The sequence below is a fragment of the Platalea leucorodia genome (genome assembly GCF_965183815.1).
Source record: "Platalea leucorodia genome assembly, chromosome: 28".
Lineage (NCBI taxonomy): Eukaryota > Metazoa > Chordata > Aves > Pelecaniformes > Threskiornithidae > Platalea > Platalea leucorodia.
In genome coordinates, this window is record NC_138850.1 from 672,077 (window position 1) to 687,115 (window position 15,039).

The window sequence follows — 15,039 nt, forward strand, 5'->3', positions numbered from 1 at the left end:
CAGAGCATCTCCGGGACCGGGAAAAGCATCTCCAGGACGGGGAAAAGCATCCCTAGGACGGGGAAAAGCATCCCTGGGACCGGGAAAAGCATCCCTGGGAGCGGGTAAGAGCATCCCCGGCCCGAACCCGAGCATCCCCGGTACCCGCCGGAGCATCCCTGGGACTGAGCTGGGCATCCCCAGGACCAGGCAGGGCATCCCTAGGACCGGGAAGAGCATCCCTAGGACCGGGAAGAGCATCCCTAGGACCGGGAAGAGCATCCCTGGGACCGGGAAAAGCATCTCTGGGAGCGGGAAAAGCATCTCTAGGAGCGGGTAAGAGCATCCCCGGCCCGAACCCGAGCATCCCCGGTACCCGCCGGAGCATCCCCGGGCCCCAGCGGGGCATCCCCGGGCCCGGGCGGAGCCTCCCCGGGGCCGCCCCCGTCCTTCCCCCGGTACCTGCGGGCTCCGACCTCCCCCTCCGCTTCCTCCGGCTTGGGGCAGCCCTTTCCTGTGTCCTTCCACACCGAGCCGGCCTGCAACAGGCTCCGGGAACCGGGAAAATCACCGGGAAAAGGGGGATCCAGGCATCCGGCTGCCTCCCCCCAGCATCCCCGGGGCGCTGGAGCGGGGAGGTGGTGGTGGTGGTGGGGGGTCTCCCTGTTTTTTCCATGGAAATAGCCATTTTCCTGCGGGAATTAGGGCAGGTGATTTGGGGAGATGGTTAAAAAATAAGAGCAAAACATGTGTGTGGGGGGGTGAAGGTGGTCCCCAAAGTCTGGGGGACCCCCCCCACCCCAAGAAGAAACCTCGGAGCTCCACCAAATCCTAGAAAAAAGTGGGAAATGATGAAGCTCCTTTTTATTTTTCCCCTTTTCCCTTTGAAATCCAGACAGAAATCAGAACAAACCCATGAAACTTTGCTTAAACCTTAAAAAATGAGCTTATTTTTTGGGTGCCGTCCTCCTACGAGGACTTGGATGCGATGATCCTTATGGGTCCCTTCCAACTTGAGATATTCCATGATGGAAGAAGGTTGGAAGAGGGCTTCCCGGAGCTGGTCCACCCTTGGAGATACTCAAAGGACATGGAGATGGGTCTAGAAGACCTTGCTTGGAGCTTGATGGTTGGTGTGGTCATCTCCAGGTCTTGGATCCATTGGGAATGCGCCGAGGTTTGGTGGGACGCTTTGGGATCCCGCGTTGGCATGTCCGTCCTTGCAGGTGACGGGACCACGGATGGTGAAGAGGATGGAGGTGGTGAGAGGCCGGAGACGCGTCGAAGAGGTCCCGGGATGGGACAATGTGGGGCTGGGAAATGGGTGGAGAAGGGGAGGAAGGGTGGTGGGATGCGGGACCGCGGGCGGACAGGTCCCACGGCAGGAGATGCCGATGTCTGCGGGGATCAGTTGGACACGGAAGGTCCCAAGTGGGGGGGGAATCTCGTCACAGCTCCTTGTTGGGAGGGTTTGGTGGAGCCAAAACCTTGGTGGAGCCAAAACCTTGGTGGAGCCAAAACCTTGGTGGAGCCAAAACCTTGGTTGTGTTGAAACCTTGGTTGTGTTGAAACCTTGATGGAGCCCCGTCGCCCTTGACGGAGCCCCGTCGCCCTCGGCGGAGCCCCGTCGCCCTCGGCGGAGCCCCGTCGCCCTCGGCGGAGCCCCGTCGCCCTCGGCGGAGCCCCGTCGCCCTTGACGGAGCCCCGTCGCCTTCGACGGAGCCCCATCGCCTTCGACGGAGCCCAACTCTTCTCCGTGATGCTGGATGAGACGGGGAGGGAGGAGATGCTTCAGGAGCAGCGGGGACGTCGCGTTGATACGGATGTTGGCTTGTTTGGAGAGTCTGTAGCTTATATCTGACTTTCTAGAGCTGTAAGGACCAAAGGGACCAGCTCGTTGGGTGGAGAAACCCAAGACAGGAGCAACGTCTGCAGCTGCTCCCGGGCAAGACGTTTTCCCCCTCGGCACGGCTTTTCCTCGCCGGCTATTTTAGGCGTTCGGCGGAGCGGTCGGGTTTGTCCTTCAGGGAGCAAACCACGCGAAACCTTCGGGTGCGGGAGGACGTTGCAGGCAAATCTTTGGCACGCCAGGCATGCCTTCGCGGCTCTCGCTCCCGCGGAGGACGCAGGACACGGCCGCTTTAGCATTTTACCGTTCTCTACGGCCATTTTCTTGCCGGGTTTTTAAGCTTGTCTGCTTGTACCCGTCAGATTTTTTTTGTCTTGGAAAAAAAATAAGGCGTTTTTCCATGTATTGGCTATTCATTCAAAGAAAAATCGCCTCCTTTTGCTCACCGAGGATCTCCTTTCATGCTCCGCTATGGAGGAAGCATCTTGTGGTTTGATCTTGCTCCTCCAGACCCTTTTTCATCCTCTTTTTTTTCCTAGATTAAGCCTTCAGATTTATTCAATTTTGTTCCATTTTTATAATTATCCCGTAGCACGGCCACCACAATTACCTTGTATTTCCAGCGTTAAAAAAAAATTCCTACGTCGTCTTTTTATGCGTGTTTTAAGGCTCATTAAAACCTTTCCCAAATAAAAGTAGGAATATATACATATTCCACGCAGACCCCTTCCCCCCCCAACCCCGGCAGCGATTTAATTAAGACAAGGGAAATTTAATATCGATCTAAAAATAAAGACCCCACCCTGTTCCCCTCCTGGCACCGTTCCCCCCGCAGATGTTTCCTCAGCACCTTCTGCTCCAGCAGAGCCAAGTTCAGGAGGGCTCGAGGTCCCTGGGTTGGACCCCAAAATGGGGTTGTGCCCCAAAATGGGGTTGTGCCCAGGGGTCTCTGCCCCATGGCAGAGCTGTGGGGTGGGGACGGGGCTGGCACCGGCTCCTTGTCCCCAGGGCGGGCATGGGGAGCAGCGTGCCCTGGGGTGGGGGGCTTGCGCTTGATTTGGGGTGCTCAGCCGTCCCCCAAGCCGTGGGGTGGGGTGGGGGGCTGCTCTTCCTCCCCATTAGGTCCTCCAGGGTACCGGCACTGCTTGCGTCTGCCCAGGGAGCTGCCTGGGAAGCGGTCAAGACCCTTGGAGATGTGCTGAACCCCTTTGGAGACACGCTGAGCTTGTGCTGAACCCCTTCAAGACGTGCTGAGCCTCTTTGAGATGTGTTGGACCCCTTTGGAGACAACCTGAACCCCTTGGAGACGTGCTGAACCCCTTGGAGATGTGCTGAGCCTCTTTGAGATGTGTTGGACCCCTTTGGAGACAACCTGAACCCCTTGGAGATGTGCTGAGCCTCTTTGAGATGTGTTGGACCCCTTGGAGATGTGCTGAACCCCTTAAAGATGTGCTGAACCCCTTCAAGACGTGCTGAGCCTCTTTGAGATGTGTTGGACCCCTTTGGAGACAACCTGAACCCCTTGGAGACGTGCTGAACCCCTTAAAGATGTGCTGAGCCTCTTTGAGATGTGTTGGACCCCTTTGGAGACAACCTGAACCCCTTGGAGATGTGCTGAACCCCTTGGAGATGTCCTGAACCCCTTGGAGATGTGCTGAGCCTCTTTGAGATGTGTTGGACCCCTTTGGAGACAACCTGAACCCCTTGGAGACGTGCTGAACCCCTTAAAGATGTGCTGAGCCTCTTTGAGATGTGTTGGACCCCTTTGAGATGTGTTGAACCCATTAAAGACGTGCTGAACCCTGTTGGGGACATCCTGAAACCCTTCAAGACGTGCTGAGCCCCTTTGAAGATCTCCTGAAGCCCTTGGAGATGTGCTGCACCCCTTCAAGACATGCTGAGCTCCTTCGAGACATGCTGAACCCCTTTGGAGGTGTCCCGAAGCCCTTGGAGATGGGCTTGAACCCCTTCGAGGTGAGCTGAACCCCTTGGAGATGTGTCTAATGCCTTCAAGACATCCTGAACCCCTTAGGAGATGTCCTGAACCCCTTGGAGATGTGTCTAATGCCTTCAAGACATGCTGAACCCCTTAGGAGATGTCCTGAACCCCTTAGGAGATGTCCTGAACCCCTTGGAGATGTGTCTAATGCCTTCAAGACATCCTGAACCCCTTAGGAGATGTCCTGAACCCCTTAGGAGATGTCCTGAACCCCTTTGAGATGTCCTGAACCCCGTTGGAGACAACCTGAACCCCTTGGAGATGTGCTGAACCCCTTGGAGATGTGCTGAACCCCTTGGAGATGTGCTTCAGAGCCACCCTAAAAACCATTTTGGAGGCTGAGGGCAGTAATGGTCATTAACAACCGTGCCCGTCACCACTTGGGACCCCCACCAGCCCCTGCCCGCGGTCCAGGGGCTCTATTTAAGCCCAGCCTTGAGGATTTTGGTCCTTCTGCAGGATTTCTTGGAGGAGCATCCATGCGTGGCCATGCTGATCCACCCCATGGGCTGCCATCCTGGCTTGCCCCTCGCTCGGGTGGGTGGGATGTGGCCATGGCTGGTGGTGCCCCTTGGAGTCTTGGGGGGGGGGGTTAATCTAATTTCTTCTCCTTGGGGTTCACCAGCAGATGTTTGGAGCAGCCCTAGGGACCCAACCTTCTGCTGTGGTCCACGTGGAGTGGCCTTTTGGGGTTAAAAAGGTGGTTTTGGTGCCACCATGCTCTTGGCTGTCCAAGTGACCACGACCGAAGGGTTCAGCTGGTGAAGGCTCAACGCTTCCCTCCGTCCTGACACATTTTTACTGGATTTATGGGAATCTTGCACTGGAAAATAAAAAAAAAAAAGGACATTTTTAACTGCAGGATGAGTTGCAACTGAGCTTCAAATTGGAGCGACCCAACTGGAAACTCAACCAAAGGGAAAAATCCGTGGAAAATTGGATCTTGACGCGGTTTGAAGCCCTCCAAAGCAAACGGAAGAGGAACGACCACTTTTCAGCCCACCGAGGGAAAGGACCGCAGCACTGCCAGGGTAGCTAGGCTCTAATTTATTACTACTCATGGAAAGAAAGCGACTCCAAAAAAGAAAAAACAAAACAAAACAAAACTATGAAGACGCGAGCCGCGGTGACGAGGCAGTCCCCGAAAGCGGACACGGAGGGGGACCGTTGACAAGCAGCACAGCGACACGTCCACGCCGGTTTTGGAAGCACGGACAACACCAGAAAATATATAAATTTCACTTAAATCGCAGTTCGGTGTGGGGTGGTTTCCCCCCCCCCCCCCAAAATCCCCTCGCTGAAGCCCTTCGTGCTCTTTTCGGAGTGGCTTTTGTCCCTCGTGGCTCCGTTTGGGCCCCTGCGCCCCATGGCGCGGCCACCGTGTCCTCCTACAAAGAATTCAACGATTTGAACCCCGGGGGAGGTTCTTGACTTCATCCCCGTCCCTCCTCTTCCCCGCTTTCCGTATGCGGAGTCCTGGGCTCTGCGGGATGATGGGAAGGGGGTTTCCTCATGTGTGTCCCCCCCTCCCCCGCCGATGACCCCATCCCCAGAGCCCGGCGTTGTAGAGTTGACCAAGTCGCCAAGCCGTATCATCTCACCGTGCCCTCCATTTTGGGTTAACTGGGCCCAAATTGGCCGGCGAGCCCCAAGGCAGGGCGGCGGCTGAGCGCCTAATTAGCAGGCTCATTAAGGCCCAATTAGCGCAAGGGCGGGGTGAGCACCATCGCCCCGCCCTCGTGAACGCGGCATTCGTGCCTTGCCGAGGTGATTTGGAGGTAGGCTTCAAAAGCCACCCCCCACAGCGGCTCCCGTTGACCGGCGGCCAAAATTGAGGCAAGAACGGGAGATTTTGGGGCTCCTTCCAACAAGTTTTGTGTCCCCCCCCCCCCAAAATGGGGCTGGTGCTGCCTGCACGGCAGCTCCTTGGGGGAGCGTGGGGATCCGAAGGCAGTGGGGGTGTCCGGAGGGTCCCCAAGGCAGAATGAGCATCCTCGGTGACGTCCTGGTTGCGTCAGCGGTGACATCATGGTTGCATCAGCGGTGACATCGTGGTTGCGCTATCCGTGACATCGTGGTTGCGCCATCGGTGACATCCCGGTTGTGCCAGCAGTGACATCCCCGTTGTGCCAGCGATGACGCCCTGGTTGCGCCATCCCAGTTGTGCCTTCGGTGACATCATGGTTGTGCCATTGAGAACATCCCAGTTGCGCCATCTGTGACATCATGGTTGTGCCAGCGATGACATCATGGTTGTGGCATTGATAACATCCCAGGTGAGCCATCGGTGACATCATGGTTATGCCAGCGATGACATCATGGTTGTGCCATTGATAACATCCCAGGTGAGCCATCGGTGACATCATGGTTGTGGCATTGATAACATCCCAGTTGCGCCATCTGTGACATCATGGTTGTGCCAGCGATGACATCATGGTTGTGCCATTGATAACATCCCAGTTGCGCCATCGGTGACATCATGGTTGTGCCAGCGATGACATCATGGTTGTGCCATTGATAACATCCCAGGTGAGCCATCGGTGACATCATGGTTGTGGCATTGATAACATCCCAGTTGCGCCATCTGTGACATCATGGTTGTGCCAGCGATGACATCATGGTTGTGCCATTGAGAACATCCCAGGTGAGCCATCGGTGACCTCATGGTTGTGCCATCAGTGACATCCCGGTTCTGCCAGCAGTGACGTCCTGGTTCTCCGTTGGTGACATCATGGCTGTGGCATCGGTGACATCACGGTTACGCCATCGGTGACACCCGTTTTGCAAGCGGGGTTGGCCGGGGGGGGGCAGGCAGGTCCCCAAAACACGTCCCAGGGAGCCAGGGACCAGCCTCAGGGGCTGTTGAATCGGGCAAGGGGACGGTGCAGCTCCGCCTCCCGCCGCGCATCGCTCCGCCCATCGCACCTCCGGCAAACGCCCGGAGCCAATTCCAGCCGCTCCGGCCATTTTTGTTTTGGTTGGTTGGTTGGTTTTTTAATTCGTAGTTTTTTCCGTATCCAACGATCCGGCAGCAATTCCCGGCGTTACCGCATCCGACGCCGGCTCGGCTCCCGCTTCCCACGGCGCTGCCTGCGATCGCTGCCTGCCGCAGGCTCCCGTACTTCCTTAGGATGGTGGGTTTTATCCTTTTCTCTATTTTTTATCACCAATTTTTTTCTATTCCGTACGTCCTTTGCTTTCTTTTCCTCCTTTTTCATTTTCTGTGATTTTTTTTCCCCATATTTTGATATTTTTTCCTCTTTTTTTTCCGCACCTACGGTACTACCGGTTCCTCTTGCCGATATTTTAAACTTATTTTTTTTTAACAAACACGACGCGTCCTTCCCATAGCGTCTCCGCACCTCTTGAATGATTTTCTTTTCAGTTAAAACCTTCCCGATTCCAGAGATTTCAGCAAATCCCTACTTTTCCAAGTCTTATTTCAGCTTTTTATCCTTTTTCGGGAAAAAAAAAGTCATTCTCAGCCTTAATTCTTTTTCTTCTGTATTTCTTTCCATGCTTTGATATTTTGCATGTAACCCTTTCTGTTTCTTTTAGTGTTTTTTTAATTTTTAAAAAACGTTCTTCATTTATTTTCCCCCGAGAAGCGCTCGCTCCCTCGGTAACGGGGAAAAATCGGGAAATGGGAGAAATCGGGATTTTAGGCAGCGAAAAAAGCACCGCCACTGCCTTTTCCCGACCGTACCGATCCCGCTCCGAGGGACGGAGCAAAAGCCAACATAAAAATTCAGGAAAATCAGTAATAATAAAAAAAAAAACCACCACAAACGCATGAAAGTTTCTGCAAAGTCCGCGCGGAAAAGGAAAAAAAAAAAACCCCAAACCCGAAATATTCTAGTAAGTGCCTGAAAAATGACGTCGCAAAATCGCGTGGTTTTGCCCAGAAGTCTTTTCTTTCCAAAAGGAAAACAAAAAATAATAAAAAATAAAAGAAGAAACCCCCCGACGGGCTCCGTTTCTGAGGAATGAGGTGGGATAAGAGGAGCTCAGGGAGAGGCCGCAGGAGACGGGGAGGTGGGAATATCCCCGAGTCCCGCGTGGCAGCTCCCGGGCGGGCAGAGGGTGATGCGGCGGCGTGGGAAAATCCCCGTTTCTGCCGGTTTTTCTCCCAAAACGCTCCAAGGTGGGAGCAGAGGGTGGTACCCGGATGGGGGCGATGACGTGGACCTTCATCCAATGGGGAGCAGAGGGGTAAGGTGGGAAGATGCTCTGGGGGGCACCGCTGGGAGATGCTGGGATGAGCGATGGGGTGGGAAGTGGGGGGACTGGGATGGGGGTTGGCGTCCCAGTGCGGAGCTGGGGGGATGCCGAGGGGGGAGCACCTGGTGCCGGCAATGAGATCATTAATTAGCCACCAAGGCTGAACAGCTCCGGGTGGGAACAAGCCCCCCCGACGCTGGGGCTTTGAGGTCAACCCAGGTTGGGTGTTGGGCGAGCGGCTGGGGAGGTAGGGGGAAGGATGGAGCTGGGGCCACGGACAGGGATGGAGGAGCTCCCTCATCCCCAATTAGCGAGATCATTAATTAGCCACAAAGGCCCAACGGCTCCAGGTGGGATCAAGTCCCCCAACACCAGGTCTTTGAGGTCAACCCAGGGTGGGGGTTGGGCGAGCGGCTGGGGAGGTTGGGAGGAGGACGGAGCCACACAACGAAGGGGACTGCCCCATCCTCCAATCAGAGAGCTCGGTAATGAGCCGCCAAGGCCCAACGGCTCGGGGCAGGAACAAGCCCCCCACCAATGGGCCGTTGAGGCCAACTCCAGCTGGGGGTTGGGCGAGCGGCTGGGGAGGTTGGGAGGAGGACGGAGCCACGGCCAGGGCCGGGCACCGCTCAGTTGATCAGGGAGGAGGTCTGCGCCCCCGAGGCGGGGGCCGAGGGGAAGGAGGGGTGGGGGAAGGCGCGGGCGGGGAAGGAGAGGGCCCACGGCAGGTCCAGGGCCGGGCTGGAGAGGGAAGGGATGGGCAGGGGCGAGGGGGAGGCGGGGAAGGAGGGCAGCGAGGGGATGGGGGCCGCCGAGCCGCCCAACGGCGGGGAGAAGGCCGCACCGGAGAAGGCGCCGGAGGGCGGCAGGGGGCTGCCGACGGCGGCGGCGGCGGCGGCGCCGCCTTTGGGCTTGTCCCCGGCGTGGGTGCGTTGGTGGCGGTTGAGGTGGGAGCTACGGCTGAAGCACTTGCCGCACTCGGGGCACTTGTAGGGCTTCTCGCCGGTGTGGACGCGCTGGTGGATGGTGAGCTCGGAGCGTTGGATGAAGCTCTTGCCGCACTCGGAGCATTGGTAGGGTTTCTCGCCGAGGTGGATGCGTTGGTGCTTGATGAGGTTGGAGGAGACGCTGAAGCATTTACCGCAGACGTTGCACTTGTAGGGTTTCTCCCCGGTGTGCATCCGGCGGTGCTTGGTGAGGTCCGACTTCTGGATGAAACCCTTCCCGCAATCGGGACACTTGTAGGGCTTCTCGCCAAGGTGGGTCCGTTGATGTTTGATGAGGTTGGAGCGGACGCTGAAGCTCTTCCCGCAGTCCCCGCACTTGTAGGGTTTTTCTCCCGTATGCATCCGGCGATGCTTCACCAACGCCGAATTTTGCCCGAAGCTCTTCCCGCATTCGGGGCAGGTATAGGGTTTCTCCCCCGTCTGCGTCCCCTGGTGCTTGACGTTCTCCGCCCGGTAAGTGAAGCTCTTCCCACACTCGCTGCACTTATGGGTCCTCTCCGGCGCCGGTCGGGCACGGGTTCCCCAAAGAAAGCTCTTCCCACAATCGGTGCACTTACAGGGTCGTTCACCGGTGCCGGTCAACAGCCGCCGGCGCTTGTTGGAGGCCAAGAAGCTCTTACCGCAATCGGTGCATTGGCAGGGTTGCTCGGCGCCGGCGTGGACGCGTTGGTGCCTCTCCAAGTGGGAACTTTGGGAGAAGCTCTTCCCACAATCCCCGCAACGGTAGGGTTTCTCTCCCATATGGATACGCCGGTGCCGGTCAAGATGGGAGCTCCAGGCAAAGCTCTTACCGCAATCACCGCATTGGTAGGGTTTGCCGGCAGCGTGGCTCCGTTGATGCTGCAGCAACGCGGCGTTCAAGCCGAAACCCTTCCCGCACTCCCCGCACTTGTAGGGCTTCTCACCGGCATGAGCGCGCCGGTGCTTGGCCAACGCCGCGCTCTTGGTGAAGCCCTTCCCGCATTCACCGCACTGCAAGGGCTTCTCGGGGGTTTTGGAGCCTTCGGCGCCGCGAGGAGTTGGGCAGCGACCGCAATCGGCGCAACGGCAAGCGGGTTCGCCGGCGACGGCGTGGGTACGGCGATGCCGGTCGAGGTGGGAGCTCCAACTGAAGCTCTTACCGCATTCAGGGCAGGCGTAGGGCTTTTCGCCGGTGTGGATCCGGCGATGCCGCTCCAGATGCGAATTCCAGTTGAAACCCTTCCCGCAATCCCCACATTTGTAGGGTTTTTCCTCCAGGTGTAATTTTTGGTGCTTCACCAAACTGGCGCTGGCCGGGAAACTCTTCCCGCAGACGCCGCATTGGCAAGGCGCCGCGCCGGCGCCGGCACCGGCGTGCACCCGTTGATGTTGGATGAACGCCGAACCAACGCTGAAGGTCTTGCCGCAGTCGGGACACTTGTAGGGTTTATCGCCGGCGTGCCGGCGTTGATGGGTGATGAGGGTTGAGCTGAGCCGAAAACATTTTCCGCATTCGGGGCATTTATGGGGTCGTTCAGTCCCTCGCCGGCGTTTGTTGAAGGCTGAACCGAAAGCCAAAGCTTTGCCGCAGTCGTGGCAGCGGCCGTGGCCGAGCAAGCTCCGCGGGGGGAATTTCTTGAAGCCTCGGTGGCCCGATTTACCCTGTCGCTTGCCCGATGGCTTTCTGGGCTGGTTTTCTGGTTTTTGGGGGCTGTCACCGGGCTTTGTCCCCTCTCCGCCGGCGGGGCTGGTCCCCTTGGGCTTCCCCGCCGGCGTCCCCTCGGCGTCCACCTTCTCCAGCTCGCCCGGCGGTGGGTCTTCCTCTTCGTTCTCGCTCAACAACCCATCATCTACAGGGAAAAATGGAGGTGAGGATCCGGCCCTGCCGCCGAAAACCCACCGGTTGGCTGCCCGCATCCCTCCCGGCACCGCGGCGGCCGTATCCGGCTGCTTTCCCATCTCCTGCACCCATCACCCCATGGTTTTGGGGCTTCCAAAACATGCTCCTAGGTCCTCACCGGCACCAACCGGCATGGCGATCGGCGACTTACCGGATACCAACCCCCTCCTCCGGTGCGATTCGGCGAAGGCGGTGATCCGCGGCCAACTGATGGCGATTTCCTCGGCTGGGGGAGACAGTTGGATACCGGTTATAGCTCTTTGCACCCCAAAAATGACGCCGTGATGGGGACGGCCAAGGGCAAGGGAGCCATAGAGCCGTGGTTGGAAACGGGGTCCCGGTTGAACCCCCCCCCGCCCCAGGCTCTTTTTAAGCTCAATCCTGGCGATTTTGGTGGTTTTACACCCTATGAATTCGCCACTAATTAAGATAATTAATTTAATTTTATCCTCCTTGAATAAGAAGGGAGTGAAGGGCCTCACCCAGGGAGATGACGCTCTCGTAGCTCTCCTGCATCTCGTCCCGGTGCTCCAGGCTCGCCCCGGCGCCGGCGCGGTTCGGGGAGGGGGGGGTCACCGGTCCCTGCGATGCAAACGGCGGTATTGGGGTCCATGGGCGGGGGGGACACCCCCAAATTGGGTGCCCCCCACCCCCCAACTCCCGCTGGATGTAGGGACCACCCTGGGGGCGTCACGGCTGGGTGGTGATGGGTGCTGGGGGGTCACCCCCCCCCCCAGGGTGTTTTGGGGTGCTTCTACCCAGCAGAAAGGGGACCTCCCCCCCCCAAGATGCCCCCCCCCCAAAGGTTGGGGTGACCCCAGGGAGCGGCGATGGGGGGGTTAAATGTGACCGAGGTGAAGGCGAGGGGTGGAAATGAAAGGGGGGGCACGGAAATATAATGGGGGGGTACGGGAATATAATGGGGGTATGGGAATATAATGGGGGGCATGGAAATATAATGGGGGGGTATGGAAATATAATGGGGGGCACAGAAACATAATGGGGGGTACAGGAATATAATGGGGGGCACGGGAATATAATGGGGGGCATGGGAATATAATGGGGGGGTACAGGGATATAACGGGGGTCACAGGGATATAATGGGGGGGCACGGGGATATTACGGGGGGCACAGGGATATAATGGGGGGCACAGGGATATAACGGGGGGGCACAGGGATATAATGGGGGGGTACAGGGATATAATGGGGGGTACAGGGATATAACGGGGGGGCACAGGGATATAATGGGGGGGTACAGGGATATAACGGGGGGGCACAGGGATATAATGGGGGGGTACAGGGATATAATGGGGGGGCACAGGAATATAATGGGGGGCACAGGGATATAACGGGGGGGTACAGGGATATAATGGGGGTACAGGGATATAACGGGGGGGCACAGGGATATAACGGGGGGGCACAGGGATATAATGGGGGGGCACAGGGATATAATGGGGGGGTACAGGGATATAATGGGGGGTACAGGGATATAATGGGGGGGCACAGGGATATAATGGGGGGGTACAGGGATATAACGGGGGGGCACAGGGATATAATGGGGGGGTACAGGGATATAACGGGGGGGCACAGGGATATAACGGGGGGGTACAGGGATATAACGGGGGGGCACAGGGAATATAATGGGGGGCACAGGGATATAACGGGGGGGCACAGGGATATAATGGGGGGGCACAGGGATATAACGGGGGGGTACAGGGATATAATGGGGGGGTACAGGGATATAACGGGGGGGCACAGGGATATAATGGGGGGGTACAGGGATATAACGGGGGGGCACAGGGAATATAATGGGGGGGTACAGGGATATAACGGGGGGGCACAGGGATATAACGGGGGGGTACGGGGATATAACGGGGGGGTACAGGGATATAACGGGGGGGCACAGGGATATAATGGGGGTACAGGGATATAACGGGGGGGCACAGGGATATAATGGGGGGCACAGGGATATAATGGGGGGGTACAGGGATATAACGGGGGGCACAGGGATATAACGGGGGGGCACAGGGATATAATGGGGGGGCACAGGGATATAATGGGGGGGTACAGGGATATAACGGGGGGGCACAGGGAATATAATGGGGGGGCACAGGGATATAACGGGGGGGTACGGGGATATAATGGGGGGCACAGGGATATAATGGGGGGGTACGGGGATATAACGGGGGGGCACAGGGATATAATGGGGGGGGTACAGGGATATAATGGGGGGGCACAGGGATATAACGGGGGGCACAGGGATATAACGGGGGGTACAGGGATATAATGGGGGGGTACGGGGATATAACGGGGGGGCACAGGGATATAACGGGGGGGTACAGGGATATAACGGGGGTACAGGGATATAACGGGGGGGCACAGGGATATAACGGGGGGGTACAGGGATATAATGGGGGGGCACAGGGATATAATGGGGGGGTACAGGGATATAACGGGGGGGCACAGGGATATAACGGGGGGTACAGGGATATAATGGGGGGGCACAGGGATATAACGGGGGGGTACAGGGATATAATGGGGGGGCACAGGGATATAATGGGGGGGTACAGGGATATAACGGGGGGGTACAGGGATATAACGGGGGGGCACAGGGATATAATGGGGGGTACGGGGATATAACGGGGGGGCACAGGGATATAATGGGGGGGCACAGGGATATAACGGGGGGGCACAGGGATATAATGGGGGGGACAGGGATATAATGGGGGGGCACAGGGATATAACGGGGGGGCACAGGGATATAACGGGGGGGTACAGGGATATAATGGGGGGGCACAGGGATATAATGGGGGGGTACAGGGATATAACGGGGGGTACAGGGATATAATGGGGGGGCACAGGGATATAACGGGGGGCACAGGGATATAACGGGGGGGCACAGGAATATAATGGGGGGGTACAGGGATATAATGGGGGGGCACAGGGATATAATGGGGGGGCACAGGGATATAATGGGGGGGTACGGGGATATAACGGGGGGTACAGGGATATAATGGGGGGGCACAGGGATATAACGGGGGGGTACAGGGATATAATGGGGGGGCACAGGGATATAACGGGGGGGCACAGGGATATAATGGGGGGGTACGGGGATATAACGGGGGGGCACAGGGATATAACGGGGGGCACAGGGATATAATGGGGGGTACAGGGATATAACGGGGGGGCACAGGGATATAATGGGGGGGTACGGGGATATAACGGGGGGTACAGGGATATAACGGGGGGGCACAGGGATATAATGGGGGGGCACAGGGATATAACGGGGGGCACAGGGATATAACGGGGGGGCACAGGAATATAATGGGGGGGGTACAGGGATATAATGGGGGGTACAGGGATATAACGGGGGGGCACAGGGATATAATGGGGGGGTACAGGGATATAACGGGGGGGCACAGGGATATAATGGGGGGGTACAGGGATATAACGGGGGGGCACAGGAATATAATGGGGGGGCACAGGGATATAATGGGGGGTACAGGGATATAACGGGGGGGCACAGGGATATAATGGGGGGGTACAGGGATATAACGGGGGGGCACAGGGATATAACGGGGGGTACAGGGATATAATGGGGGGGTACAGGGATATAACGGGGGGTACAGGGATATAATGGGGGGGCACAGGGATATAACGGGGGGTACGGGGATATAACGGGGGGGTTAAAATGCAACAGGGCTGGAGGGAAAATGAAAATCGCGGCTGAATGCAAAGGGGGGAGAAAGGGGGGGGGGCCCGGGGGGGGTGGGGGGGAGGTGGGTGCGGGGGGGGGGGCGAGGAGAACATGGGGGAGGTGGGTGCAAGGGGGGGGGGTGAAAACAAGGCGGCTGGATGCTGGGGGGGAAGGGGAGATGTGAGGGAGGTGAAGGCGAAGGGGGGGTTAAAATAGAGGGGGGGTGGGCGAGGGGCTGATGGGGAGCACCCCCCCCTCCCCCCCTTCCCCATCTCCCCGGGGTGGGGGGCATCGGGGTGCGGTCCCCCCCCCCCCATCCCCATCCCCCTCCCCGGGGGTCTCCCCCGTTACCTGGTACCGGGAGCGAAGGGATGCGGAGGAGATGGAGGAATGAAAAGGGGGGGGGGGGGTGGGAATTATTTGGGG

General features: G+C 57.9%; 1 long non-coding RNA gene across 1 annotated transcript; it reads left to right on the forward strand.

Moving 5' to 3' along the window:
- Positions 1-1,285, forward strand: LOC309601106. Its single transcript, XR_014230536.1, has 3 exons — positions 1-104; positions 184-315; positions 1,129-1,285. It is a non-coding gene; the product is annotated as an uncharacterized lncRNA (long non-coding RNA).
- Positions 1,286-15,039: the final 13,754 nt, after the last annotated feature.